General features: G+C 37.7%; 1 long non-coding RNA gene across 1 annotated transcript in view; it reads right to left on the reverse strand.

Moving 5' to 3' along the window:
- Positions 878-27,465, reverse strand: part of LOC110255178 — a 103,872-nt gene continuing 77,284 nt past the window's right edge. Inside the window, exons 3-4 of the long non-coding RNA XR_002338059.1 lie at positions 13,701-13,794; positions 878-1,646 (exon numbers count right to left, since the gene is read on the reverse strand). This is a non-coding gene — a long non-coding RNA (uncharacterized LOC110255178). The remainder of the gene's footprint in view (positions 1,647-13,700; positions 13,795-27,465) is intronic.

Consider the following 27,465-nt stretch of genomic DNA (forward strand, 5'->3'; position numbering starts at 1 on the left):
AGGGACTCTCATCCTGAGTGAAGTAAGTCAGAAAGAGAAAGACAAACACCATGTGGTATCACTCATATCTGGATTCTAATATATGGTACAAAGGAAACTTTCCACAGAAAAGAAAATCATGGACTTGGAGAACAGACTTGTGGTTGCCAAGGGGGAAGAGGAGGGAGTGGGAGGGATTGGGTGCTCAGGGTAAATAGATGTAGAATGTTGCCTTCAGGATGGATCAGCAATGGGATCCTGCTGTGTGGCACTGGGAACTCTGTCTAGTCACTTATGATGGAACATGTAATGTAAGAAAAAAGAATGTATACATGTATGTGTAACTGGGTCACCATGCTGTACAGTAGAAAAAAAATCATATTGGGGAAATAACCTTAAAAAAAATACTTGGATTTTCTTGACCTTATTTCTATAAGACAATATTGATGATCAAAAACAAGAGATTCTTGGTGAAAATTAACCTAATCAAAATTGACTTGGAGGAATTAATAAAATGTAATGACTTTTTGCCTCATTTTTCATCCTTCTCCAACATGGTACACCAATATATTTTGATTAACAAAAAGGAAAACATAGATTAAAAGAGGCAAGGGCCAAAATTTGAAAAAATACTAGTAAATTCTAGCAAGTACTGTGAGTTTGATAATCAATGGCTAGAATGGAGTTCTTACCCTCATTATTAAGATATACTAATGTGTTGATCAACAGTGAGATGTCAGAAGTAACTGGATTCTAACAAAGTATGAGTATCTACACACTAAAGTTATTAGGTGATTAATGATTTGTGGATATCCCTGTAATAACTCTATTCCCTTAATATCCATTCTGAAATACTTTCTTGAATGAAAGAGAAACAAGCTCTTACAGCACTAGGACATTAAGTGCACACAAGCTACAGACTATTTTATTTGTGCTAGAAACTTCACTGTCCTCTTATCCCTAATACAGTCACACTCTTATATTCATAGGTTCCATATCTGCAGATTCACTAACCAGAGACTGAAGATATCAAAAAATAAAATTTCAAAAATCTCTGAAAAGCAAAACTTGAATTTGCTACATGCCAGCAATTACTTTCATAGCATTTACATTGTATCAGGTATTATAAGTAATCTAGAGATAATTTAAAGTACACAGGAGGATGTGTGTAGGTTATATACTATACCATTTTATATAAAGAACTTGAGCATATACTGATTTTGGTATCCATGGGTATCCTCGAACCAATCGCCCACAGATACCAAGGGACAACTGTATACAATGGGTAAATGTAACCATTTTAAAAATTATTGTACCACATGTTATCTGTAAGTTTTATTTTTCTTATTTTTTCCTCACATAGTCATAAATATTTAATAATAAATCAAACACAGATTAAGAACATGAATGATACACACATTTACCTAATGCATGAGTGAAAGTGATGCTAATAACATTTCTGCTAATAATAATGGCACAACAGTCACAATTTCTCGGTCAAAAACCATGTGATAGTACAAGTAAACTTTATAGAAATGCTAGTCACACAGAAAATTTATTTAAAATCTTGACATTATAAGTCTTATTCATCACAATAAAATAAAGCATTTTGTTTGTCCTTTGATGCCATATAGTTGTTTGCTTCATGAGCTGGTAGAGCATAACTCCTAAAGTGAAGATACAAATCAGATTGGTCATGTTAATTGATCTTCCTATGTAAACCATAATTTTGAGGTTATAAAATTGGTAAATTGTATTACTTACATCCAAAACAGTATCTTAAAGAATGTCATAACAAATGAATAAAAGTAGTTGGAACTATTTGCTTATTTATTCTGGATTTTTATCCAAACCCACTCGCACTTGTGAGATAAAAATATGCATAACACCCATCCTATGCATCATGTCAGGAAAAATCTGGTGTCCAGGTCTCTTGGCAAAGGAAAATGAAGTGAGTGGCCAAGATAAGAGAGGCAGGAGACAAGCACAGGTAAGAAGGAGCCAGGTAGCTATCAAAGGGTCTCAGTGTGGGTAGTATAAATACATAGCAAGAAGAGCTTCAGTTAGAACACAGAAGCAGTGACCCAGACACTGAAAATAACAAGACCCAGAATCCAGGATGAAAGAAGCTATTAAAAGGAGCCAGAGACCAAACCTTGAGAGTATAGGGTATAGGACTTCACAGGGAACTGGAAGGGACAGGTAGGGATTAAATAAACTGGCAAGACGAACAGGGTAGTAACGAAGCTGACTTCAGTCTTGATTGTGTGCCTCTCGCTGAGGGCAAGAGAACAAGGTCTATACTGGTAGCCAAAAAGAAGCATATATTTTTGTGGTAAGAGAAGTTAATTTCCCAAGGAAATCTGACCTAGAGACTGAAGAAAAGTCAGAGGAAGACTACAAAGAGCGGAGCATTAACTGGGAAACATTGTGTGAGATGCTTCAGATGTGGGGATAAGGAATCACCCTGGATTCAAATCCTGGCTCTATTACCAACAACTCAAGTTGAGGTCAGTTATTCAATCTCTGTGTGCTTCAGTTTCCTTTTGTACAGAAGACAAACAGAGCTAAAAAGTCCCACTTCTCAAAGCTGTTACAGAGATTAAATGAGAGAACATCTGTGAAAGAACGTGGACCCTGGCAAAACAAGTATTGTTTCTGTACCTTCTGCCTCACATCTACCAACACCTATTACCATTTACCAACAGGTTCTTCCTAACAGTTTATTCAATTTCTGCCTGTTCCTTCCACCTCCTGCTGAAGTCTCTCTGATTTGTGTTCCACATGCACAATAAAAATCCACAGTGGGAGTTCCTAATGTGGGTCAGTGGGATAAGGACCCAGCGTTGTCTCTGTGAGGATGTAGGTTCAATCCCAGGCCTCACTCAGTGGGTTAAGGATCTGGCATTGCCACAAGCTGCGGGGTAGGTCATAGACATGGCTCAGATCCTGTGTTGCCACAGCAGTGGCACAGGCCCCAGCTGCAGCTATGATTCAACCTCTGACCTGGGAACTTCCACATGCCACAGTTGTGGCCATAAAAAGAAAAAAAGCCACAGTGCCCTGTTCTACATCTATTTGTTATTTCCTCCCTTGATTTTACATGATGCTTCTTTCCTTCCTACACATGTTGCCATGATTGAACAATATTTTTAGTCTTAGAAATGAGTTCCTTTTTCTTGAAAAAATCGGGTCACTAACTGAACAGTGTCTTTTTGGAGGGATAACTGAAAATATTCATTGGTCTGCAACTCTTCTTTTTGCCATGGTTACATCAACACTCAAAGTAACTAATTGGCTCTAGGAGGCTTGTCTACCAAAATCACACTTCTTATTCGAATGACAGGAGAGAGAAACAGCTAGATTATACCAACCCTAAATCCCTGCTGCTCCTAAAATAACTTAATTAAACTGTTCCCATTTTTCTTTAAACGGCTTTAAATACAGAGAAGCATAACTCACTGAAAGTGTCAGGTGAATGACACCATTGTCTCAACTGGCCCTGTTGGGAGTAAAAGGTGTCAGAAAGACAGAAGGATTTTTTTTAAAAAAAGGTTAATTATAAAGGTGTTTAGGGGCCTACCCATTTACACATTTTTAATAGTAAATGAATTGCTTTCTCCACAAACTGTCATTCTGAAACATAAAGCCCTAAAATCAGCTCTGAAAGCTCAATAAACTCAATCAATTTTTGCCTTAAGCCTGGCCATCAATATGCAACCAGAGAAAATATAAAACTATAAGGTATTAAAATTATAATAACATAATTTCTGTATTTTTATTGTAATTATTTATTGATTCAGACATTCATTCAATTCAACAAATAGTTGAGTATCTACCATATACATAGTATTATGGTAAAAACAAATTATAATTTTGTTCCTCACATTTTAAGACGAAACATAAAAGCAAAAACATACTAAGAATCTAAAAAGGAAAAAACGTAAAACTATAAAAATACTTCAATATTTTAAATATCTCAAGTGGCAGTGCATATATCTCATTCAAAGTCTATTTCAAATCCTTGGACTCTAAAGCAAATAATAATTCTTTTACCTTATTTACTTAAATCATGATTCTGTTCTCTTAGCAGAGTTGAATCTACCTTTCTTAGGACTACTCAAATTTTCGGTAATTATCAGGACCACTCCTCTTCTACTACATAGTGGGGACCAGTTGCTGATTTGTATTATTTCTGCTAAATACACCTATCTTTGTTTCTGTAATAGAGAAATATTTCCTCCAGACCCCACAACCTTTGGCTACTTTGTCCACTGATGTAATTACATTATCATATTTTGGCCACAATTTGTATAAATGCTGGCCTTGGTATATGACTTTATGGTACAGAAATTCATCAGAAACTCCCATTCCCTTTTAGCTGCCCTTGGCATCTGAGATTTTTGGTTTTTGTCTCCATTTCTTGATGTCTTTTACTTGAAGCTATTTTAGAAGCCAACAAGAGAAGTGGTTAAGTTGCCAGCTTTAGACAAGTGTCCCCTAACTCCTGACATTTCCACATTTCCCTATGACCCAATAAAAGGGCAAATATAACAGTAACTTGCAGAAGTATAGCACTAATTCTGTAGGTCACAGAACCACAGTTTTTTATTACATCTTTTCTTAACATACAATTCGTGTTTGGTTAAGTTTAACCAATTTTTTTTCATGGTTAATGAGTCCCTAGAAACGATGGAGCTTTAAAAAGCATGTATCATGGGCAATTGATGTCAAGTCATATTATGAGTTGACTTCGTGTTTTAAGTATTATCTTCTCTCTTGCTACTTAAATGGATCCTACGCATATAGTAAAACAGTATGGCAATACATTGCAAAGAAAGCATATAATCTACACTGCTCCATTGCTCAGATGGTGAAAAAGTGAGTCAGCAGCAGCAGTGGGACCAGAGTCAAGGCCAACTAATTAATTCAGCTTCAGCATGTAACCTCCATTGCATAAAAGATTCACTTCTCAGGAATATGTGTTCTACAATTTCCATATTTGGCCTAGTCTACTCAAAGCTAATTATGTCCTTGATTGTCCCAAGAAGAGCAAAAATCATAAATTCAACTCTAAACTCTACACTAGAGTGAAATCAACAGGGCACAAAATACCAATAAAGATTTCTATGTAAAGCTATTACTTCAACATCAGTTTCCAAAATTAGAATTCAGGATTTTAGAAAGTGGCACTGTTCGCTATTCATTACATTAACCATTCAGGAAATCTGATTATAATCTATTAGAGTAAACAGGCAAAGGAGGATTAAAAGGAATGAGAAGCCCAGCTGGAGATCTGGAATACCAGCTGATATGAGACTAAGCAAGACATGAGTTGCAGCAAGCAGCTGACATTCAGACTAAAATCAGAGGAGCAAATTTCCAACGTAAACAGAAAAAGTCAGTCAAGAACTAAAGGAAGAATAGTGGCCTACTAGGCCTAGAAAAGCATAAAGCAGAAGAATGTAATGACCCAGACAAGTTGCCACAAGACCTATTAATGCAGAAACCAAGACTAAAAAAATGCATAGATTATATGGAATCAGAATGCCTCAATTCCACCTACATTCAAAAACTCACAGCGTAGATGATGTTGAGACTGCTCCCTTGATTTCTTGGTCTTAATCCCTTCATACAATAAGGGAATTTTTTTAAGTTACTGTGCAAATTCCTTGTGGAAGAAATTAAGCATTTCATCAGAAAATTATTTGTAAGAGGAAAAGTGACACACAAATGTAAAGTGGTGGTGGCGTTACTATGGCTGTTGATATTACCAGTATTGATTTGATGGAATAACATTTTGAATATTGTTGGATATATTTTCATCCAGTGTAAACCTTGCTGCCCTCTGCCCCTCTAGCTATTGAGGCTGCAGCATCCACTGCTGGAGAGCAGAAAACAAAGGAGTCATTGTTCAACCTCAATTTTAAGTCATAAAAACAATAACCATGAAAGCAAGAGGTCTCAACAGCAAGAACCATGCTCTTAGGAGGAAAAGGTTTTTCTAAAATCCAGAAGTTTCCCTTTATCTTGAAAACCAGAAATTGACTAATTTAAGGCATCTACTTGTTAGTTTCTTCCTGTGAGCAAGAGAGTAAGAAAAATATAAGACAAGATGCAAGTGCAATTTTCCATTACAAAGGAAAGCCCTCCAAACCATTCCTGGGATGGGTTAAGAAGCTGAGGGGAAAAAAGAGAAGAGTTAGATGTAAGTATGGGCATCTTTCACGACCTCCCACAATCCCCGTAGAGCTCTCTAGAATGAGAGAATGGATACTAGAAACACCCATCCCTCAGCTACACTTTGAGGATCCAAGAGTAGAAGGGACTTTATTCCTGCTTTCACTTAGAATCCCAGGAGGATGCAATCTTTCAGTGTACTCCACCAACATAGGGAGACTGTAGTAGAGAAGGAAGTGGTTATAGACAGAGGGAGAGAAGGCCCAGAAACCTTCAGCAAACCACAGTGGTTAGAAAACCACAGTTTGTCTAACAGTATTCTTCTCTGAAGGCAGTTATACCCTGTACATACTATCTCTAGCAATCTGTTTCATCAACTTGGAACACTAGGAAAACAGAGAAAGGGTTTGTGAAAGTAACATATTCCTTGAGCCTACATGTGATAACGAAGAAAACCAGACATTCCCAAACTGCCCCACTGGGGCCTGCAGACCTGCTGAGAGGATCAGTGGATTCAGAAGTCTGACATGCATTCAAAAAGGTCATTCAAAGAAAGAAACACAGAGAGAGTACCAGAGGCCATGGTGGCTCATGTGCATGAGCTTTCCATCCCATTATTCCTTTCTCACTGAGTGGCATCTGGTCATGTGCCTGGGGCTTCCTGGCCCAGATGGCAAAGGGGGCTCCTGTCCCTAATTCATGAAGTATATTCCTAATGGATTGGCTTAGAAAATTAGCAGGGATAAATAAGCTCTTTGTTTTCTAGCAGAGTTGAGTGCCATTTGGTTTTAACAGTTAGCAAACCAAGTATCAGGGGAATTTCAGTTAACTATAAACTATGCATTCTACTGAAACTCCAAATCAAATATATTATAGACAATAGTAATTTCCACCCTAATCTCTTCATTGTCCTTACACCGCTAACATAATTAAATTAAGAAATTTGCAATTTGGGGTGTTTTGCCTGAAGAAATTAATACATTTCTGAAAAAGATACTAACCACCCACAAAATATACTATATCCAAAAAGTAGAGATAGAATTAAATGCTTGAAATATGTCCTTTTCTTTTCCATGGGCTACATAAGTATCATTCTGAGACAACCAAATCCCCTGAAAAGTAAACAAGAAAGAAGAAAATAATAGTTCCATAGGAGGTTTTGGATTCCCCTTCAAATGTGTACACAAGCACACATACACACACATACACTCTGTACTGTTTGAAAAACATTTGTACAATCTCCCACATTATCTGTTATCCCAAAATACAAAAATAAAGTAATCCCTAAATAGATTCACCCTTTTGAAACTGCTGAACTCTCAAATTTTGAGAACTAAAACCCCGAGCGGCAGGAGTGCAGAATGAAGACAGCCAAGCTCATTACCAGTCTGACTTTTTGCCTTTTTTAAGGGTACAATGAACTCAAAGGTCCCAGAGAGAGAACAAAAACTAAGAAAATTGAAAGTTACAACCTCAAGCAGTTTCCATCAAATCACTTTCTTCTCAATTTACTATATGCACCCAGCCAACCTCTTCAATAAAGAAGAAAATATGTTCTTTTACCAGGTACAGTAGAGAATCATAGCAAAGGAAGTAACTCTACCCTCAAGATGAAAAAGTGCAAATTGCCTGACTTGGTGAATACTCGGGCAGTCAACAAATAACCTGAAATTGAACTCTGTTTCTTGATATTTAAATTCAAAAAGATAGCCTAAAACAAAAGTGTTGATGGTGTATCCTATGTAAATTGCTGGCCTCTCCACTGGCTCATTGCTCTTCTGAAACCACAATTAGGGAACATTGGATTTATCATCTAACTCTCAATGTAATTCATCACCAATTAGACTTAATTATATGCTTTTTCATAAAGGTTTAATTTTTTTTAATCCTGCTAAATTTTATATGTCCAATGAGTCATAGTATAAAAAAGGGGGGAAAAAAAGCACTGTAAAGTCTTTTAAGACATAAGTTCAATTTATGTAACAACTGATTCTTGGTTTACATTCCAACTCTTGTGATGCTTTCAAAAAGGTGAAGATGAATCTCACTTACCTCTAGCAAAGTTTCCTTCAATTTCTCCTGAATTTTCATAGCTATCACAATTTGAAATTAAATGAACAGCACTCTATTTGAGTGCTCTATATATTACAGAGGCAAAAAGACATCTTTGTGAAGTATACAATTGTTTAAAATGATGTTATCATTCAACATAGGATTAAAATATCAGGTGTGAGTTATTTACACGTTTCTACCTTTTTATTAAAGTAATATTTGGATTAGATATGGGACACATGACTTTTTTTGGACCATACTTAAGGTTTTTTAATCAGTAAATCTCAGCATCTTGCCTTCCGGGTTATATATGACTCTGAATAATCGAGGAACGGAACTGCAAGTTTCAAAATACTAGGAGATAATTTTCCATTCAACTCTCTCTGCCCAGAGCTCAGTGGTAGTAGCACAAATTCTAGTGGCAAAGGATGTTTATGAAATAAATAACTTCCACTAAATTTTTTCAGATTATAAAAGTATCACCTGCACTTTGGATAGCTAGAAAATACATTTTTTAAAAGAAGTCTACTAAAACAACTCATAAATTACCACCAAGAAGCAGTTACCATTTTTCAAGTGCTTTTTTACAAACAGAAGGAAGCCAATAATACTGAAAACTTCAATTAACTATAACCCTTAAAAGACGGGAGTTGAAAAGTTTTTTTCAAATGCCATAATAACATGTATTGTTTTTGAACTAAAGAAAAAAAATGGAAGGAGATAAAAATACAGCAGTCTGCCTTGCTCAATAATTAATGAATGAAGTATAATTAATGACTTGCAGTACTTCTGGACCATCAGAGTGAAGATCAATATTATAGTAGGGCTGAAATCATAGAAGAGATAGAGCAGAGCCTGAAAATTCAAATGCTCACATGGAGATGAAGCAGGTAATATAAATAAGCAGGTACAAAATTCCTGTCTGTAGAAGATAACCAGTAGGCACTACTCAATTCTGGCTAAGGGCTGTCATGCAAATTTAAAAAAAAAAAAAAAAAGAGAGAGAGAGAGAGAAAGCCTAGTGTTATCAAATTCTCCTATTTTCTTGTTCCTTTGAGAGAAGCTAAAAATGTATGTCTTTATGTGAAACATCTAGATTTTAAATTTTTCAATTAAACAGACATTTTTTAAAACATGTGGGCTAATTTATATGACTATGAGCCTAAATTGACCTACTGACTACCAGTCTGCAGCACTGGTTATCAGAGATTGAGTTACATCTGGGTTGGACTCAGATTATAGTCTTGATTTGTAGGACAATGCTGGGAAAACATTAAGCTCTCACAAAGAAAATTCAATATTGATAGAGACTTAAGGATTCAGTTACCAGTAGCAGTCTAATGCCAAACCCTCCCCAAAGATGACCATGCCCTAATCCCAGAACTTGTGGCAGAATGGACTTTACAAATGTGAATCCCAGAACTACATGGCAGAATGGACTTTACAGATGTGATTAAAGTTAAGGAGCTTGAAATAGGGGGATTATCCTGGATCATGCTGGTGGGCTCAATCTAATCACATGAGTCCTTAAAAATAGAAGAAAGGGGTAAGAGCAGGTCAGGAGATGGTTCATGGGAACTTAACCGGCTGTTATTGGCTTTGAAGATGGAAGAAAGGGGCCACAAACCAAGGAAGGCAGAGGCTTCTAGAAGCTGGACAAGGCAAGGTAAAAGATTCTCCCCTAGAGCTTCCAGAAAAGAAGGAAACCCTGCTAACACTTTTTGATTTAGCCCAATGACCCCTGTATTGAAGTTCTGAACTACAGAACTGTAAGATAATAAATCTGTATTCAGTCCCTAAGTTTATGATCATTTGTTAGAACAACAGTACCAAAATAATACAGTGGTCCTGGCTTGACATTTTATAGATTTTGAAAACTAAGTCCCACAGAGCATAAAGACAAAACTAGGCAAAAGAATACATTTGGTGATCTTCCCTCTGAATCAGCCTGCTTTGATTGCTTTCTGGTTTGCTTTATGTGATTTTCCCATTAGGGCAGAATCAATCAATTCAAGAGCATACAAAAGAAAGAAAGAAGGGGAGAGGGAGAGAAAGAGAGAGAAAGGGAGGAAGGGAAGGGAAGGGAAAAAGAAAAAGAAAAATAGAGAACATTCTGTTTAATTAGGACTTATTGGAGTAGTAACATTTGGTGTGGGATTCAGAGCTAGATAAAAGGACAAGTAAATGAAAAGAAGAAAGGGTATATCCATTTAAAAATGCAAAGCTACTCTACTACATAATCGGTCTACCTTTTTATTGTTACCTAAATGCTTGCTTTTGATCCTTCACTGTCTAATCAGTTTGGAATTTGCAGAAATTAAAACAGCTTGGACATGAGTTGCATGTCCTGCTGTCTCTAGAGGATTTGTAAGGATCTGTTAGCCCATGGATTATGCACATTTTCTGTTGGCTTGGGTGTCAACCATCTGCAGTATAACTGGAGCTGTAACACGCCTGCCGAGATGATGATTGCAATCACAGCTCGACGTCAAGAGCGATGCCAGAGTCAGCAGCGTGAAGGACATCAGAGATTAAGCCTGCTTGGAAAATCTGTCCACTTTCACTTCTGCTTCCCCTTCCAATGTGTAGAAGAACACCTTGGCGTCACACAAAGACTTCTTCCAAAAATGCCACAATTAGCACCCGTGTTGCTGGCACCTGAGCACTGATGCATAAAGACGGTGGACAGGAGATGTTTCTACTTTTTGGTTATAAAAGTCCACAGCAAACATCCATGCTCCATTTCTGTAAATAGACTACAGGTTGTCATTTCAGACTGTCCTTGATATTCATATTAGTCAGATTTACCAGAATCTTCTGGGATGAGAACAAAGGGAGAAGCCAAGGACATAACATGGTCTGTCCATCGTCTAATCAAAATGGCCAAACTGATGGCATCTCCAATCTTCTCTGCACATTCAGAGCTGCTGGAAGTTAAAGTATGTCTAAACCATGTTTCATTTCAGTCAAACAACTGAAAGGTGAAGTGACTGCCCCTCCTTTCCTAAAAACTGACCTTGAGGGGACATGGAAGTGCCCTGACCCTCGGCGAGGTAGGAGGAAGCACACTACTCAGCAAAACCCCTAGCATGTGATGGAGGAAGTGAGCCTAATAAAACAAAGCAATCCTAGCCGCCCTCAAAGCTTTTAATTATGCCACCTCCAAAATTATGACTTCCAAACCACTTCAGCTCCCATTAATGATCTTCTTCCTCTGAGTTCAAACCCTAACTCCTTGAGTATTTCTCTGTGTGTTCACCAGTGACAGAAATACAGTTCAAAGTGGCCAAAGCAGAAACGAAAATTATTGGCACACATAACTAAAAAATAACTATAACCATAACACCAATTGCCGGAATAGCCAGTTCTCAAGTAACGCCATCAGAAAGTTCTCTCCTCATCTTTGTCTGTCTGTCTGTCTCTCTCTCTCCCCTCTTCCTTCTCCCTCTCCCTCTTGCTCCTAATTCTGCTTTCCTCCAAGCTAGACTCGTTTTTCCTGAAGTGGTAGAAAGAGGGCTATCAGCAGCTTTAGACCTACATTTTATTATTTTTAGCAACTCCAGGGTAAAAGCATGTTTCTTTTCCAAAAGTTCCAACATAAGTCTTAGAATTAAATCTGTGGTTCTGAATAGCCTTGCTTGGAGTTCCTGTTTTGTCTCAGTGGGTTAAGGACCCAATATTGTCTCTGGGAGGATGTGGATTCAATCCCTGGCCTCGCTCAGTGGGTTAAGGATCTGGCATTGCCACAAGCTGTGGGGTAGGTCACAGATGTGGCTCAGATCTGGTGTTGCCCTGGCTGTGGTGTAGACCGCAGCTGAAGCTCTGAGTAGACCCCTAGCCTGGGAACTTCCATGTGCTATTGCTATGATCATAAAAAGAAAAACAAAAAAAGAATAGCCTAGTTTGACCACATGCCAATCCCTAAGCCAATCATAATGAGGATAATACAACTGCCATTTGGCCATGCCAGGGTCATTTCAGACATAGCAATAGATCAGTTCAATCCCAACCACATGGTCCGAGAGTAGTCTGCTGCTCCAGAGAAAATAAGAATGCTACTCAAGGATAAAAGGGAACAAATGCCAGCCAGGCTGGCAAAAACAACCAAAGTCCAACTTTGCTCTAAGCCACGGCCAGAGTGATGGCAGTAGCTCAATGACAGTAGGGGGCTTGTGGGTGTTTTCCTGTTTACAAATTTTCTTTACTGTTATTATATTGTCTTTATTTTTTAACATTTTTATCAAAGTAGAGTTGATTTACAGCATTGTGTCAATTTCTGCTACACAGTAATTGTGACCCAGTCTTTTTTTTTCTCATCTTCCATCATGTTCTAGGAAAGCATGGAGTAAAGGAAAGGAAAGCAATGCTAAGTTTTAAATAAATGTAGATATGATAATGTAAAGGTCAAGGGTTTCCTAAGAGAATCTACCATGTATAACAGACATCATTCTTTCTAAAGCCTCCATGTATATTATCTCATCGGATTAGTTTAAAAGTCACTCCTTCTGAAAATGACTAAAGAAGACAAATGACATCATGAATTTGTCTTCCAAATGATTTCTGCTTCACTAAAATGTATTGCTCTGAAACCCAGAGCATGACTCCAAAACAATTCAAGGGAAAGATGTGTGATGTTTTTCAAAAAGCAAAGAATAAATTATTCAAGCTGATTCTAAACAGGATGGGGAGAGATCTAGAAGTGTAACATTCCTTAGTCTAGCAGATTCCAGACCCTGCTTGATCCAGTCCCAACCTGTCTCTCTGGCTTTGTCTCATAGTACATCCACTCATATACCCCACACACATCAACACTGGTCTGTTTCTTTTCCAGCAACCCACCAAGCATTCTCATGACTCCTATCTTCTTCCACTCAGTTCACTGACTGGGAAATGCCCTCAGCCTATTCTTTGACTAGAAAACCCTTCTCACCTTTAAAAACCCCACTCATACGCCACATTTTCCAGGGAGCATTCTCCAAACCCCTTACTAAGTTCTCTGAGCTCTCAAAGTATATTATTAATACGCCCCTCTGTCCCTTATTTCAGACTATCTTATATCATACTTAAGGATGCACTCTTAGTAGATGAGCCTGTATCACTTTCTACATATTTATAGGCTTTTTCCAATCCTGAAATTGCAACTGAATTGCTTTTGTTTTATTTATTTTTACCATTGAGTGACAGAAGAACTAAAGAAAAGAAGATAGAGTTGTTTCTACAAAGACTGTAAACAAGAAAATATACAGCAAATCTTGAGTATTATGCACATAACATCTTCCGGAGAAGTCTATCATTTTATTTCCTTCCCCTAGTGCCAAAGGAAAAGAATAAAATGGTTATGAATTCTACCAAATAGGAAACAAAGGTCTAAGAATGATATCAAGCTCTCCCCACTATGATCTGACTTCAGCAATCATGTGAAATAGGGAATAGAGTTAAAAATAAAGTTCTCACCCAAAAGGCAGCCAGGATACAACCCAGTTACTTACGCTGAGCCAGCATTTTTGCAGAGCCACTTCCCAGGCGGTTAAATACAGCCATGCACAGTCCTCTAGGCAAGAGACTGAGCTAATTAGGGAGTCACTGGAAAGGAACAGTGAGACTTTTAATACAAGACTCACCACAAGCCATAGACTAGTATTATACTTCTTCAAAATACCAGAGTCGCTTTCTTGCCATCAAGCATTACCACATTAACAGCCAGGGGAAAATGGAGTTTGGGGTAATGAAAATTTCATAAGCCATAAATGTTTTTGTGATTTGCAGAATCAGAACGCTTTTATAAAGGAAAGACAGCAGGGAAAGGCACGCATTTTATTTTTCCACAGATATGACTTGCAAACACCTAATTCAGGTGCCCTTTAACCACCTTTACAATGCTTTTCTTCTGAGAAAAATAAGACTCCATTTAGGTTTTCCATCAAGCCTGATTAACTGGAATATAAAATGGACCATGTTAAAAAATATATCATCAGAACATAGGCTCATTGTAAATCAAAGGGCTTCATCAGAGAAGGAGTATCCTGAATCTCAGACTAAAAAAGTGATACTTAACCAATATCAGATTTCATCAATGGCAGCATTTTCTAACACGTCTGATCCCAATTCTCATAACTTAGTAAATAGGACAAAAATGTGTCCTCTGAATCTAGCAGGAACATGGAAAACCCTGGTTGTGTTAACGGTTTTTTAACTTTTGAATTTCTGTGTGTGTTTTCAGAGAATCTCAAGGTTGATGATCTTAAAGACAAAGCTTGAACCCAGAGATCATAATCTTGTGGGCCACATTTTTTTCCTATAAAATTCCTCTAGTTATTTATAACAGTTAACTATAAGTTTGGTTTGTCAGTTTCTTTGCCAATCACAGCTTTAATTCCTCATATAAATAACATCTTATGGCTTATAGAACACTTTTTCACAAAAGATACTATTTAAATCTCACACTGGTGTCTCTGTTAATTGCCCCAAGCTTAACCTAACTAGGCACAAATTATAGTATTTCATAAAAAGACAAAACTATTTTAAATTATCCCAATTTTTTTAAGTAGCAAAATATACATTTTAAAGAATGAAAGAATTACAGGATCATATTTAGAAATCCGAGGGCTTGGAGTTCCCATCATGGCTCAGTGGTTAACGAGGAACCATGAGGTTGTGGGTTCGATCCCTGGCCTTGCTCAGTGGGTTAAGGATTCAGCATTGCCATGAGCTGTGGTGTGGCTCAGATCTGGCATTGCTGTGGCTCTGGCACAGGCCAGAGGTTACAGCTCTGATTAGACCACTAGCCTGGGAACCTCCACATGCCGCAAGTGCAGCCCTAGAAAAGACAAAAAGACAAAAAAAATTTAAAAATAAAAAAGAAATCTGAGGGCTTAACTAGGCTGTTCTTAGCAGTACACACTTATCAAAGTATATAATACAATGTATTGGAACTATAGCATTCAAATTTTCAAGCCTTAAATGTGGAAATATAATTCTAATCTAGTTTAGTATATCATAATTAAAGGATGCTTAGTAGATACATGCAACTATAAAGCAATCTTAATAAAAATAAAATATTTCCAATTAGTTGCTATATACAAAAGATAGGGCATTACTAAAGGGGAGGAAGAGAGTGGATAAAGCCTCAAGTGGAGGAAAGGAAAAATGAATAGTCATCCTGACGGTCAAAACTTTAACTTTCCCAAAACCCAAAAGTCATGCCCAAAATTCCTAATGTGGAATAATTTTGGAAACCAGGAAGACACTAACAAAGATAGACTATCAGATTTTTCCATTTGATTGGTTAATGCATGAAATTCTGCCAGACATGCATCCTTTCTGTTTGAGGATTTGACCCTACTAGAGTTCCATGCTTTGGGAGTTGGAGTGGGAAACATAAGGCATATAATATACACTGCTCTTTGTTATCTACAATCCATATAACTGGCCTTCTAAAATAGGGAAATTTTTGAACGTAAAGAGGTTACAATGAAGTAATGATACCACATACTTAATGACTACTCTGTGCTAATAAGTAGTTTATAGCTACTATCTCATTTAATCCTCACCCAGGCTATAAGTATTCTTAACCACATTTTATATACAAGGAAAATAAGGCTCAGAAAAGTTAGATCATTTACCCAAAGTTCAGGGAAAACACATGAAGAAACTGAGGTCAGAGCTGGATCATCAGAAAAGCTAAATTGGTGTTAAACTGAAGCTGAGTCAATGACTTTGGGCTCCTTAAAAAGAATTGAAACAATCAATAGCTGAAGCACAACCAACTCTGCATGTGATAAAGGGGCCCTAGTCTAAATATAGAAGAAACTAGCAGGGAAACAGAGAAAACGTCCCTTCCCCCTCCCCCCTCTCTCTCTCCCTTTCTCTTTTTCTCTCTGTCCCTCAGACACAAACAGGTACCACTTAAATTCAAAGCACACTGATAAAGAGATGGAAAACTTAAACTATTTAATAAGCAATGCATTTGTAATTACACTTCCTAATTCTTTAGGATTCTGCCACAACAAGGGTACATATTTACAGAGACAAAGGAATTGAGTATAAGAGGAATTTTAATTCATGGCAAGAAGGTCATCAAAAAATTAATAAACGGCATTGAACTTTGCCTGAGATTTTAACAAAATCTGCATGTGGAAAGCTTCTGAAATATAAATAGTATGAAAAATGAATCAGATCTGGAGTTCCCATTGTGGCTTCATGGAAATGAATCTACTAGCATCTGTGAAGATGCAGGTTCAATTCCTGGCCTTGCTCAATGGGTTAAGGATCTAGTGTTGTCATGAGCTGTGGTGTAAGTCACAGAAGCAGCTCAGATCTGGCATTGCTGTGGCTGTGGTTTAAGCCAGCAGCTTTACCTCCGATTCGACTCCTGGCCTGGAAACCTCCATATACCACGGGTGTAGCCCTAAAAAGACCAAAAAAAAAAAAATCAAACTGGTAGTAAGATATTTCCTGGTTTTGCCAAGCAAACATGTTGGACAACTTAAACCTGATATTAACAAAGATAGTTACTTAATTTTCACTTTGTTAAGAACTTCCTTAAAAGGTTTTATATTCTTAACAATACCATTTCACCCAGAAGAGTTTTGGACCCACAAAGTGAAAATAAATCATGAAAAATGTTAAGTGATCAACTAGATCTGACCACACTAATTATATAAATTTTCAAGATAGCAAGTAGAAAATATTTTTAAATCAGAATAGAAAATCATGAACTTGGAGAATAGACTTCCAAGGGGAAGGGGGAGGAAGTGGTATAGATTGGGAGCTTGGGGTTAATAGATACAGACTATTGCCTTTGGAATGGATTAGCAATGAGATCCTACTGTATAGCACTGGGAACTATGTCTAGTCACTTATGATGGAGCCTGACAATGTGAGAAAAAAAAAATGTATACATGAATGTGTAACTGGGTCACCATGCTGTACAGTAGAAAATTGACAGAACACTGTAAACCAGCTATAATGGAAAAAAGTAAAAATCATTACATTAAAAAAATAAAATTTAAAAAAACAACATAGTTACACATTGAAAATATTTATTAAAAAAAGATGTATAAGAGCAGTATTTAAAATGACTAGAAATGCAGAGAAAGAAAGCAAATATGCCAATTTCTAATTAATGGAAATATCACAGTCAGCCTGATTCTCTGATGCTAATAGCCATCATTAATCACATTCAAGAGGATCTCTGTAGTGTTTTTCTTTATGAATAAATGCCTTTAACTCCCTGAAAAATTAGAAATAACCAAAGTCCTATAAGAGAAAAAAGAAAGCAAGGTGTAGTGAAAAAAACATTTGACCAAATCTTAGTCATGGCTCCCCTTGGTGCTCTTGAACTAACCATTCCAAGTCTTTGATGCCATGTATTTCTACCCACAAAAATAAGGGGGTTGAACTAGAGAAATGAAGATTTTGACTTTTTTTATGTCATTCATGACTAGATTTTTTTAAGTATCCACTTTGTTCAAATGCTTCAACTGAAACATTAATTAAAAATTAAAACTAGTCTGTGCTCAGAAGTATCCTTTAAAAACTTCATTGGAATTCTGCTTTTTATTAGAGCATAATAAATGAAGTTTATTCCTACAGATCCCAGGATAATATAGGAAGAGCCAACAAAAGAAAATTTTTTGGAGAACAAAGTGCTGAGAATTTCTGTTATAAATAAATTCTACTTTATTTTCACCACAAGACTGATAGTTTAACTATCATTTCACTGCCCTCTCTTGGTAGATACTGAGATAACAGAAGCTGATTTCTATGCAGGGATTGGAACTTGGCATTAGGCTTCAATAAAATACTCTGATTCTTGCCAGCAGAGGGATCTACTTATTAAGACAAGCGCAAATGTAATCTATATTATTTTAAAGGTAGCAATTTGTTGCTTTCAAGACAGGCTTCCTTCAAGAGCCAACTCGGATGAACAAAAACATGCAGAAAGTTCATTAGAGAATAGTCTGGGGAACAACCCTTCTTCTGGAGGAAGTGGACAAAGGCAGAGGTTGGGGCTTTAATGCATTTTCCACAAGAGCCTCAGTCAGCCCCACAGAGAACTCTGAAGCTTGATGGCCCCCTCAGGTGTCCTGAGTTGTGACAAAAAGACAGTGCTTTCATAGCCTCCTATCAAGCAGTCACTGCATACAGGCTGCCCGTAGAAAGGAGCCATGACCCTGGACAAATGTGACTACTTAGCCAAGGGCAATTTCTGAAACGGGCTGACACCTGAGGACTGTCAGCTATCAGCACTTCTGGAAACTGAAAGAATAGATCCTTCAGTCCTGAAGGAGAATTTGGGTGTCATAGCACAGTGTCTGCTACATAATTACTCTCTACTATAGTTAAAAACTTTGTTTAATAAACACTGTATAACTATTCTTAAAATAATTACAAAAATCAAAGGTAATAAATACAGGAAATGGTACAATGAAGCACTTTGGAAAGCAGTTTGGTAGCCTCATGAAACATAAAAATAAATTTACCATATGATCTAGTAATTCCACTCCTGGGTAGAATACAAATGAAAATAAAATATATGTCTACAAAAAACATTCAAGAGTGTTCATAATAGCATTATTCAAAGTAGAACAAAAAGTGAAACAATTCAATGTCTATCAACTGGTAAATGGATACAACAAAATGTGTTATGTTCATAGAATGGCATAACATTCAGTAATAAAAGGGAACAAGTACTGATACATACATGCTATAATATGAACAAAATTCAAAAACATTTTGCTAAGCAAAAGAAGCCAAAAGAGACTGCATATTTCATTATTGTCTTAATATGAACTGCCTAGAAAAGGCAAAACTAGAAAGACAGAAAGCAAACCAAGAATTGCTGGGAGTTCCCACTGTGGTTCAGCAGAAATGAGCCTGACTAGTATCCAAGAGTATGCAGGTTTGAGCCCTGGCCTCGCTCAGTGGGTTAATGATCCAGCATTGCCATGAGCTGTGGTATAGGTCACAGATGTGGCTCGAATCTGGCGTTGCTGTGGCTGTGGCGTAGGCTGGTGGCTACAGCTGCAATTCGACCCCTAGCCTGGGAACTTCCGTATGCCACAGGTATAGCCCCTAAAAAGCAAAAATAATAATGTTAATAATAATTGCCTGAGGTTGGAGGTGTAAATAGGGAGTGTCTGCAAACGGACACCAGCAATGTTTTGAAAGCAACAGAAATGTTCTAAAATTGGATTGTGGCAATAAGTACCACTCTGTAAATTTACTAAAAATCTTGGGGCAGAATACTTAAAATTAGTAAATTTCATAATAAATAAATTATACTCAAGCACATGAAAGAGAGGAAGGAAAGAAAGGGAAAAGAGAAAAGGGGAAAGAGGAAAGGGAAAGAGGAAAGAAGGGAGAAAGGAAGGTTGGTTGAGAATCCTTTCTCATCATGCACTAAGTTCCAAGACGAGATCAGTATTTTTTTTTTCTCTGAACTTAGAACCATGGGGTTGAAATAAAATCCTAGTCTACATCTGTCAGAATATATCAGATCAGCAGGTTCCTGAACTTCAGTGTTAGTGACTAAATTCATTTTGGGGAAGGCTCAGCATAGACCAGAACTTATCAACAGTATAGATAGTCACCACCCTAAGAAAGCTAGTAGGAGACCTGCCTGTTGGTCATATTAAAAACAAACAAATAAACAAAGGAACAAATAACTCTTTATACATACACTCAGTATACCTCTAAAAATCTCCATCTTCACCCAGACTGAAAAATGACACTCTTCATCTATAGAAACATACATATAAACATAATTACAGTGGGCTCTCCACATGCACATATGCAGGACCTGTGGATGTGGAGGCTGTCTGTACTATGCCATTCCAAATAAAGGACTTGAGCATCCTTGGGTTTTGGTATTCACAGTGAGCCCTGGGTCTAATCCCCCATGGATAGTGAGGGATGACTGCACACACACACTATACAAACATGTTTAATAATACCATGTTTGGCTCATTTTTTCCATTCAAGATTGTCCTTGATGCTTATTTTAACTTAATTTCACCAAAATAAAAAATTCATAGAGGCCAAAGGCAGGAGTGAGACTAGGGAAAAAAAACCTAACCTCTACTGAGAGATACTGTGTTCAATACTGAACTAGGTACTCTTCATGTGTCATTTAGTTTACTACAGTACGAGGGTGGGGAGGGATTGTTCCCTGCATAAGTGCTCTATTGCTGAAATCAGCAATTGTCATCTTCCCAAGCAATTATGGTACAAAAGTCAGAAGTAGCAAAAGCAAGAGCTTGGGAACACGAAGAGAAAAAAATCACATTGGCTTCTTTCTGCCCATATCCTAGTGTCCTAAGAGACTCTACATCTAAAAAAATAAAAACCTCCCAGGAAACTAATTTCCCAAATCAGTTTCATTTCATTGCGTCTCTAGTTACCTTACACATCAAAAATAAAATAGGTGGAGTTCCCATCATGGTGCAGTGGAAGCGAATCCAACTAGGAACCATGAGGTTGCAGGTTCAATCCCTGGCCTCGCTCAGTGGGTTAAGGATCCAGCATTGCTATGAGCTGTAGTGTAGGTCGCAGACTTGGCTTGGATCTGGCGTTGCTGTGGCTCAGGCGTAGGCCAGAGGCTACAGCTCTGATTAGACCCCTAGCCTGGGAACCTCCATGTGCCACAGGCGTGGCCCTAAAATGACAAAAAGACAAAAAAATAAATTAATTAAATAGGTGATAAAATTGGGTTGTGATGATTGTTGTACCACTATAAATGTAATAAAATTCACTGAGTTAAAAAAATTAAAAAATAAAGTTACACATAGATGTATAGATTCTTTTTTCTCACATTATCTTTTTTATCACATTATCATAAGGGACTGGACATAGTTCTTAGTGCTATATAGCAGGATCTCATTGCTTATCCATTCCAAAGGCAATAGTTTGCATCTATTAACCCCAAATGACCAGTTCATTCTACTCCCTCCCCCTCCCTCTTTGCAACCACAAGTCTGTTCTCCATGTCCATGATTTTCTTTTCTGTGGAAAGGTTCAGTTGTGCCATATTTTAGATTCCAGATATAAGTGATATCATATAATATGGACAGAACACTGTAAACCAGCTATAATGGAAAAAATAAAAATCATTATAAAAAGAAAAAAATTAAAATAAAATAGGTAAAACCTACTCTGCCTGTTACCTGAGTTCATGGGTAGAAGCATGAGACAATAATTTCTTTCATATTCCAAGTCCCCTGGGGGAATTCCTTGAACAACCATCCATCCTCAAAACTCAACATTATTCTCTAACAAGAGATTTGCACAGATCTTATGCAAAAGACAGCAGGGATGCTTAACTGAATGGGCAGAAAAATACTATTTATTAAATTTCCTAAAACTAAGATTCTGGTAGCACATTATGAATATGCAAGTTGATTTAAATGAATAAATAGGCTGAAAAGACTTTATGTGACAAGAACTGTTTTAACTGATTCCCTTAATACAGTTATTACATTTAAAATGTAACTCTGTCTTTATGAGAAATGAGAACTTTGAATATAATTAAATATCAGTAGACCATTCCACTAATACTTGGTTGTAGTAATAGTCCTATTTGCTTCCATTATAAGAAGAAAATGAAAGAAGAAATTCTATCCCTGTGGAAATTGTTTGTAACCCTAGTTCTGCCACCCATTGAATGGAAAAACTCCCCCCACCATTCCTTGTTTCCCCATCCCTAAAAGAGATTTATTGGTTCTGCAGTAAGGTAAGACTGGCCATATATTTTAAACAGATTCCTTGGGTGAAAATGAAGTACAGAAAGGTTTGGGAAACATTGATATAGTCTAACTGCATTATTTAATAATTAAGAAAAATAAAGTTCAAATAGTTGAAGAAAAAGAACAAAAGCAAAAGATCTAGGTCTTCTTTACCAAAAGCCTGGGATTATCTCTATTCCTTCATCAATATACAACATAATTACATTAAAATAATATGATTAACATTGAATTAAGAACTACTTATAATTCTTTGGATCCACGAAGTAAGATTATTCAAGAGAGAGCATGAAAATGAGGATGAGCTACAGGGAAACAATTCATAAAGGTATGAATTAAAGCAAAAAGAGAGACCCAGAGGTGATAAGAAAGAGAGAAGTGAAGAGGTAAAAGTAGGCAATAGCAAAGGCAGGAATGCTCTCCGAGTTAGGAAAGGAGAACAGACCAACACAGTAGGATTTTAAATTGAACTAAAAATGGAAAACACACATATTCTTTACATCCAGAACAACTCAATAGCACAAAAGAGAATGACTTCATTTGTACCATTTCTATAATATATTGCTCATTCAGCATAATAATCTGATAAAGGAAAATCAGATTGCAAAAGAAAGCTATAAGTGGCATTAGAGTATCTACACTAAAAATTAGGCCAACACAGGTTACTCGAACTATAAGAAGAACTTCCACTGAGGATCCACTATTTCTAGGCAAGTACCTTCAAGCAGGGCCCATGCAAAGTTTTAAGATATAGATGTGGTGATTTAATCATCAGTATCATCCTCATCATCATCATCACCAAATATGTACTGGATACTCATCCACTGTTCTAACTGCTGTAAATAAAGAGACGAAGGACTTGCTTCCTGTTTGAAAAGAAACAGAATTAGCTCAAAGAGATCTGAAGGCAGAGTTATGATGGTAAGTGTTTAATAATCAAGGGAAAGCCCTAACTTAACAGTGTTTGCTAATTTCCATGCTGTCAATACTCTCATGATGGTAAGTTTCAAGCTATCAGGATGACATCAACCAGCTAACCAAATACCTACAAATTTAACAGCTGGCTCTTCTGAACTGGCATAAGCTGCCTCTAGCACTCCACTGCTTAAAGACCATATAATTGATAACTGTACTTTGCCCATGTCACATTCAGATAGAAAACCAAAACCAAGATAGATAAAGTAACTTATCAAAGGCCACAAAACTAGGTTACACCAAAACTAAGAACAGATCCCAGTTCCTCATTTTTTTCACCATAATTCACCCTATAAGTTCTAGGACAATCCTTTATGGAATTTGAATTCAGATATGGAGAGCTCAGGTTCTGGAGTCAACAGGTGGGCTCAAATCCCAGCTCCAACCAGGATGGCTGTGTGACCTTAGAAATTTACTGAATAACCCTGAGCCTTATTTTTGTTGTCTGTAAAGTAGGGATGATAACATGATCTATATATTACTGGATCATGGTGAGGATTAAATGAGTCAAACATGTAAACTGCTTGCCAAAGAGCCTGGAATACAATACAAATTCAATATACATTAGCTATTATTACTATGGCACGTAATATCTGCCAGGCCAGTACTATTCAAAGTGTGGTCTAGTAACCAGTGCTGTTTGTTACCAGTCCTTGAAAGGATAAGTACAGTATATGATATTAAGTGTTTCTGCAATGGCTTTAACAATTTGGCATTGCCACAACATTCAAGCATGGAATCAGTGGACTCATTTGACAAAGTATAAAAAAGTTTGGATGCTGTCAAACACAAACGGTGAGCAGCATGGGACATAAACTGCATGCTGGTTAAGCACAATAAGGCCACCTACAATATGTGATACTTCAGGTCAGTTTGTCACCTGTAACCCACAAGGGAGCAAAAACCTGATAAAATGTAGGTATCTGTTTATATTTAAAACCTGTTTTTTTGTTTGTTAGTTTTTTGGGGGGTGGATTTTTTTGTTTTCTGTTTTTTGTTTTTTGCTTTTTAGGGCCGCATCCACAGGGCATGGAGGTTCCCAGGCTAGGGGTCGAATCGGAGCTACAGATGCCGGCCTACACCACAGCTCACAGCAACGCCAGATCTTTAACCCACTGAGTGAGACCAGGGATCGAACCTGCAACCTCATGGTTCCTAGTCAGATTTGTTTCCACTGCATGATGACAGGACCTTCTAAAACCTGTTATTTTTATAATTATTATGATTTTAGATCAAGCTTATTTTTAATTATACTTTAATAAGGTAAACTAGGAATACAAAACTTTTATGTCTTTAACTCTAGTTTACATATGCAAAGATAAACCTCCTGGAACTTTTCTTGTCAAAATAGACACTCATTTTTCTGAATGCAGTGGTGGTAATAAATCAAATGATAATGGAAGTTATTTCAAATAAATGAGGACCAAACAAGTTTGTACTAATTCTATTAGGCATATGATACCTTATGTGTTGACCTCAGTTTTGTAGCTACAACTGAAGGTGAAATATTAAAATAACAATGTGTTATTTGTGAAGACTGCTGACTGATCAAAACTTGAGTGGATCTTATATGTAAATCATAAAGAAATAAAGCCAAATAATTCTTTGAAAGGTCATTGAATTAAAAAACTAATAAAAGCAGATGTTCAGTGTCTCACATATGAATACTAGTGCTTCTCAGCCTTTTTTATGTAGCAATTCAGGTTGCTAAAACTAAAAAAAAAAAAAGTTTTCTTGGAAATATAGGTCAATCTAGAGCAAAGAAAGTAGCTCAAAAACAACTTTTCAATGACACAATACCCCAACATAACCAGGCACTGGGCTAATGATATGGAAGCCCAACTCATGAAATAAATATAGCCAGGAAAGTATTTTTCATTGCTAATATGGCAATTTTTTTGTATATTTGTGATTGTTTTCCAACTACACTGCTGATAAACACAACTAGTTCTGCACTGAATAAAACTCTTAAGTTGTCAACACTGTAAACACATGGGATTTGGAATTTAAATTTTGTATATGAGTGTGTTCAGATGGCACAGCTCCAATGACAGGAAATATTTTTGGAATAGTTACTCCAACTAAGGAGTTTGAGCCAAAATGTAAATCATTGCACTACTTTCTCCATTGAAAAATCTTGTTTTTTTTTTTTAAAGTCAGCAGAATTAAACAGCGTGCTTAGTGACAAAGGAAAAATTGTGAATCACCATAAAACTAATTCATTAAATCTGATACTAATCCCTTTTTTAGATAATGATTTTTAAAAAAGCCAATGATAAAAAACTGTGTATGGACTAAATGACAAAATACTGACTTTGCTCTCCCTCACAAGAACAACTCAACACCACTGAGAAAATCCTAGAACACAGTGGTGAAGCTAAAGCACCCCCTGCACCTCAAAGACCAAGACAGACCACATTGCCCTTCTCCCAGGTCAGTGCAGCATCACACAAAGAAGTCTCCCTTGAATTTCTGGTTCCTCTATTAGGAAAAGAGAACCCAGAGGAGACAATCAGCTTTCCATAGCATTGGGGGCCACTTTGTGGGAATCCCTACATTGATTTCTCACCACAGAGATCAAAGGGGAATCTTCAAGGCTAAATCATTGGGAATCTGATTGCAACAGAGAAGTAGAGAAGGGCTTGCAACAACCAGCACAAGGATCATGCCATATCAGTTCGTACCTGTAGTTCCCAAGCAGTAATCTCAACTAGTGGCTTTGCTCATCTGAAGAACCAGGTCAGGGGTGAATTCTGACCAGGGAAATTGGCACAATGCAGGTCTGCCTGATTCCAATCCTCAAATGAGAAGTTTTGCCCGTCTTAGACCCCAGCTTCACCACACTCAGGGAAGATGCTGAGTCATACCTCCACCTGCTGTAGGGTGCCTTCCAGGATATCTAACAAGAAGGGCTGATGATAACTCCTGGAAGATGTGTGGCCCAGCAGTGCTCAAGCCATGAGGCCAGTAGATAAAGCCAACGCCCCTAAAGAAAAGCCAGCACCAGGTGTGCGTGCTTCCCATGCTATGCACAAACAGGGGAATTAATTCATAGGCAAGGCTGAGGGTAGTTCCCAGCCCCTCCCAACTGGAGATCCTGTTTGGGAAATTCAGAGTAGCCTAGAGAGGCTCCTCCAAGTCCTGCCCAGTCAAGGGGTCTTAGACATAGCCCCACCTGCTGTAGAGAGAGTCTTTTGGCCCCATCTGTCCAATAGGCTGGCCACAACTCCTAGAATCTGTGAAGACTTGTGGCACTTAAGATAGAGAAGGGCAGACAGAGTCCATAGTTTGTAGAGCAAAGCCAGTAGACTTGTTCAGACAGGGAACATGGGGTGGGGATGGCTCGAGTTAAGACAACGAACAGCTTGGCCAGTTTCAGAGCTCCATCTTTCATTGCACCCAGGCAGGGAATTTAATTTGTAGCCTGGCTCATTACTGAATATAGCCTTCAGGTGTCTGACAAGAGAATCTAACCAGAGCACAGCGGGAGCTACATAGCGCATTCAACATCCCTACATATAGTGGCACTTGAACATAGAGAACAACTCATGACTTCCCTTATCTGCAGAGCAAAACTAGTGTCCACAGTTACCCAGGAATTTACTCAGGCCTGAGTTGGGTTCCCAAACTGTACATATCTACAGGCCCTGAGCCCTGGACTTTTGCCCTGTCAGGGAAGAGAAGCTAAGTCATAGTCCCATCTACTACTGAGTATAGTACCCATTCCTGACCATCTAATAAGCCTGAACAGAGAATTCAGAATCAACTCAGAGATCATCCTAAAACTTCATGTGGGTATGGAGTCCAGCCAGCAGTCTTATCCAAATCATCTTAGCTGGTGGCACACCCCCATTCCCATCATCAGAGCTCAGTTGCTTCACCCAAAAACCGATCATCTGCACAAAAACATTACCAAGAGACACAATCAGAAACATAAACTAAGCCAACTGGTTAAGAACTGTTTTTGCAAAGCAAACCTGTAAAGTTTGGAAGAGGAGCCCTTTTAGTCAAATGCACAGATACCAACATAAGGAACCAAGGACCATGAAAAATCCAGTAAATGTGATACCACTGAAGGAAAGTAGTAAAGCTCTAATCGCTTGCCCTAAAGAAAAGATCTAGGAGTTCCCATCATGGCGCAGTGGTTAATGAATCCGGCTAGGAACCATGAGGTTGGGGGTTCAATCCCTGGCCTTGCTCAGTGGGTTAACGATCCGGTGTTGCTGTGAGCTGTGGTGTGGGTCGCAGACGCAGCTCAGATCCCGCGTTGCTGTGGCTCTGGTGTAGGCTGGTGGCTACAGCTCTGATTAGACCCCTAGCCTGGGAATCCTCCATATGCTGTGGGAGCGGCTCCAGAAAAGGCAAAGAGGAAAAAAAGAAAAAAAAAAAAGATCTATGAACTTTCGGAAAAAGAATTCAAAATATCCTCTTAAGAAAGTTCAGTGGGAGTTCCTGCTGTGGTGCAGTGGGTTAAGGATCCAGCATTCCTGCAACTATGGCATATGTCACAGCTGTAGCTCAGATTCAGTCCTTGGTC

The sequence above is a fragment of the Sus scrofa genome, chromosome 13, assembly GCF_000003025.6.
Source record: "Sus scrofa isolate TJ Tabasco breed Duroc chromosome 13, Sscrofa11.1, whole genome shotgun sequence".
Lineage (NCBI taxonomy): Eukaryota > Metazoa > Chordata > Mammalia > Artiodactyla > Suidae > Sus > Sus scrofa.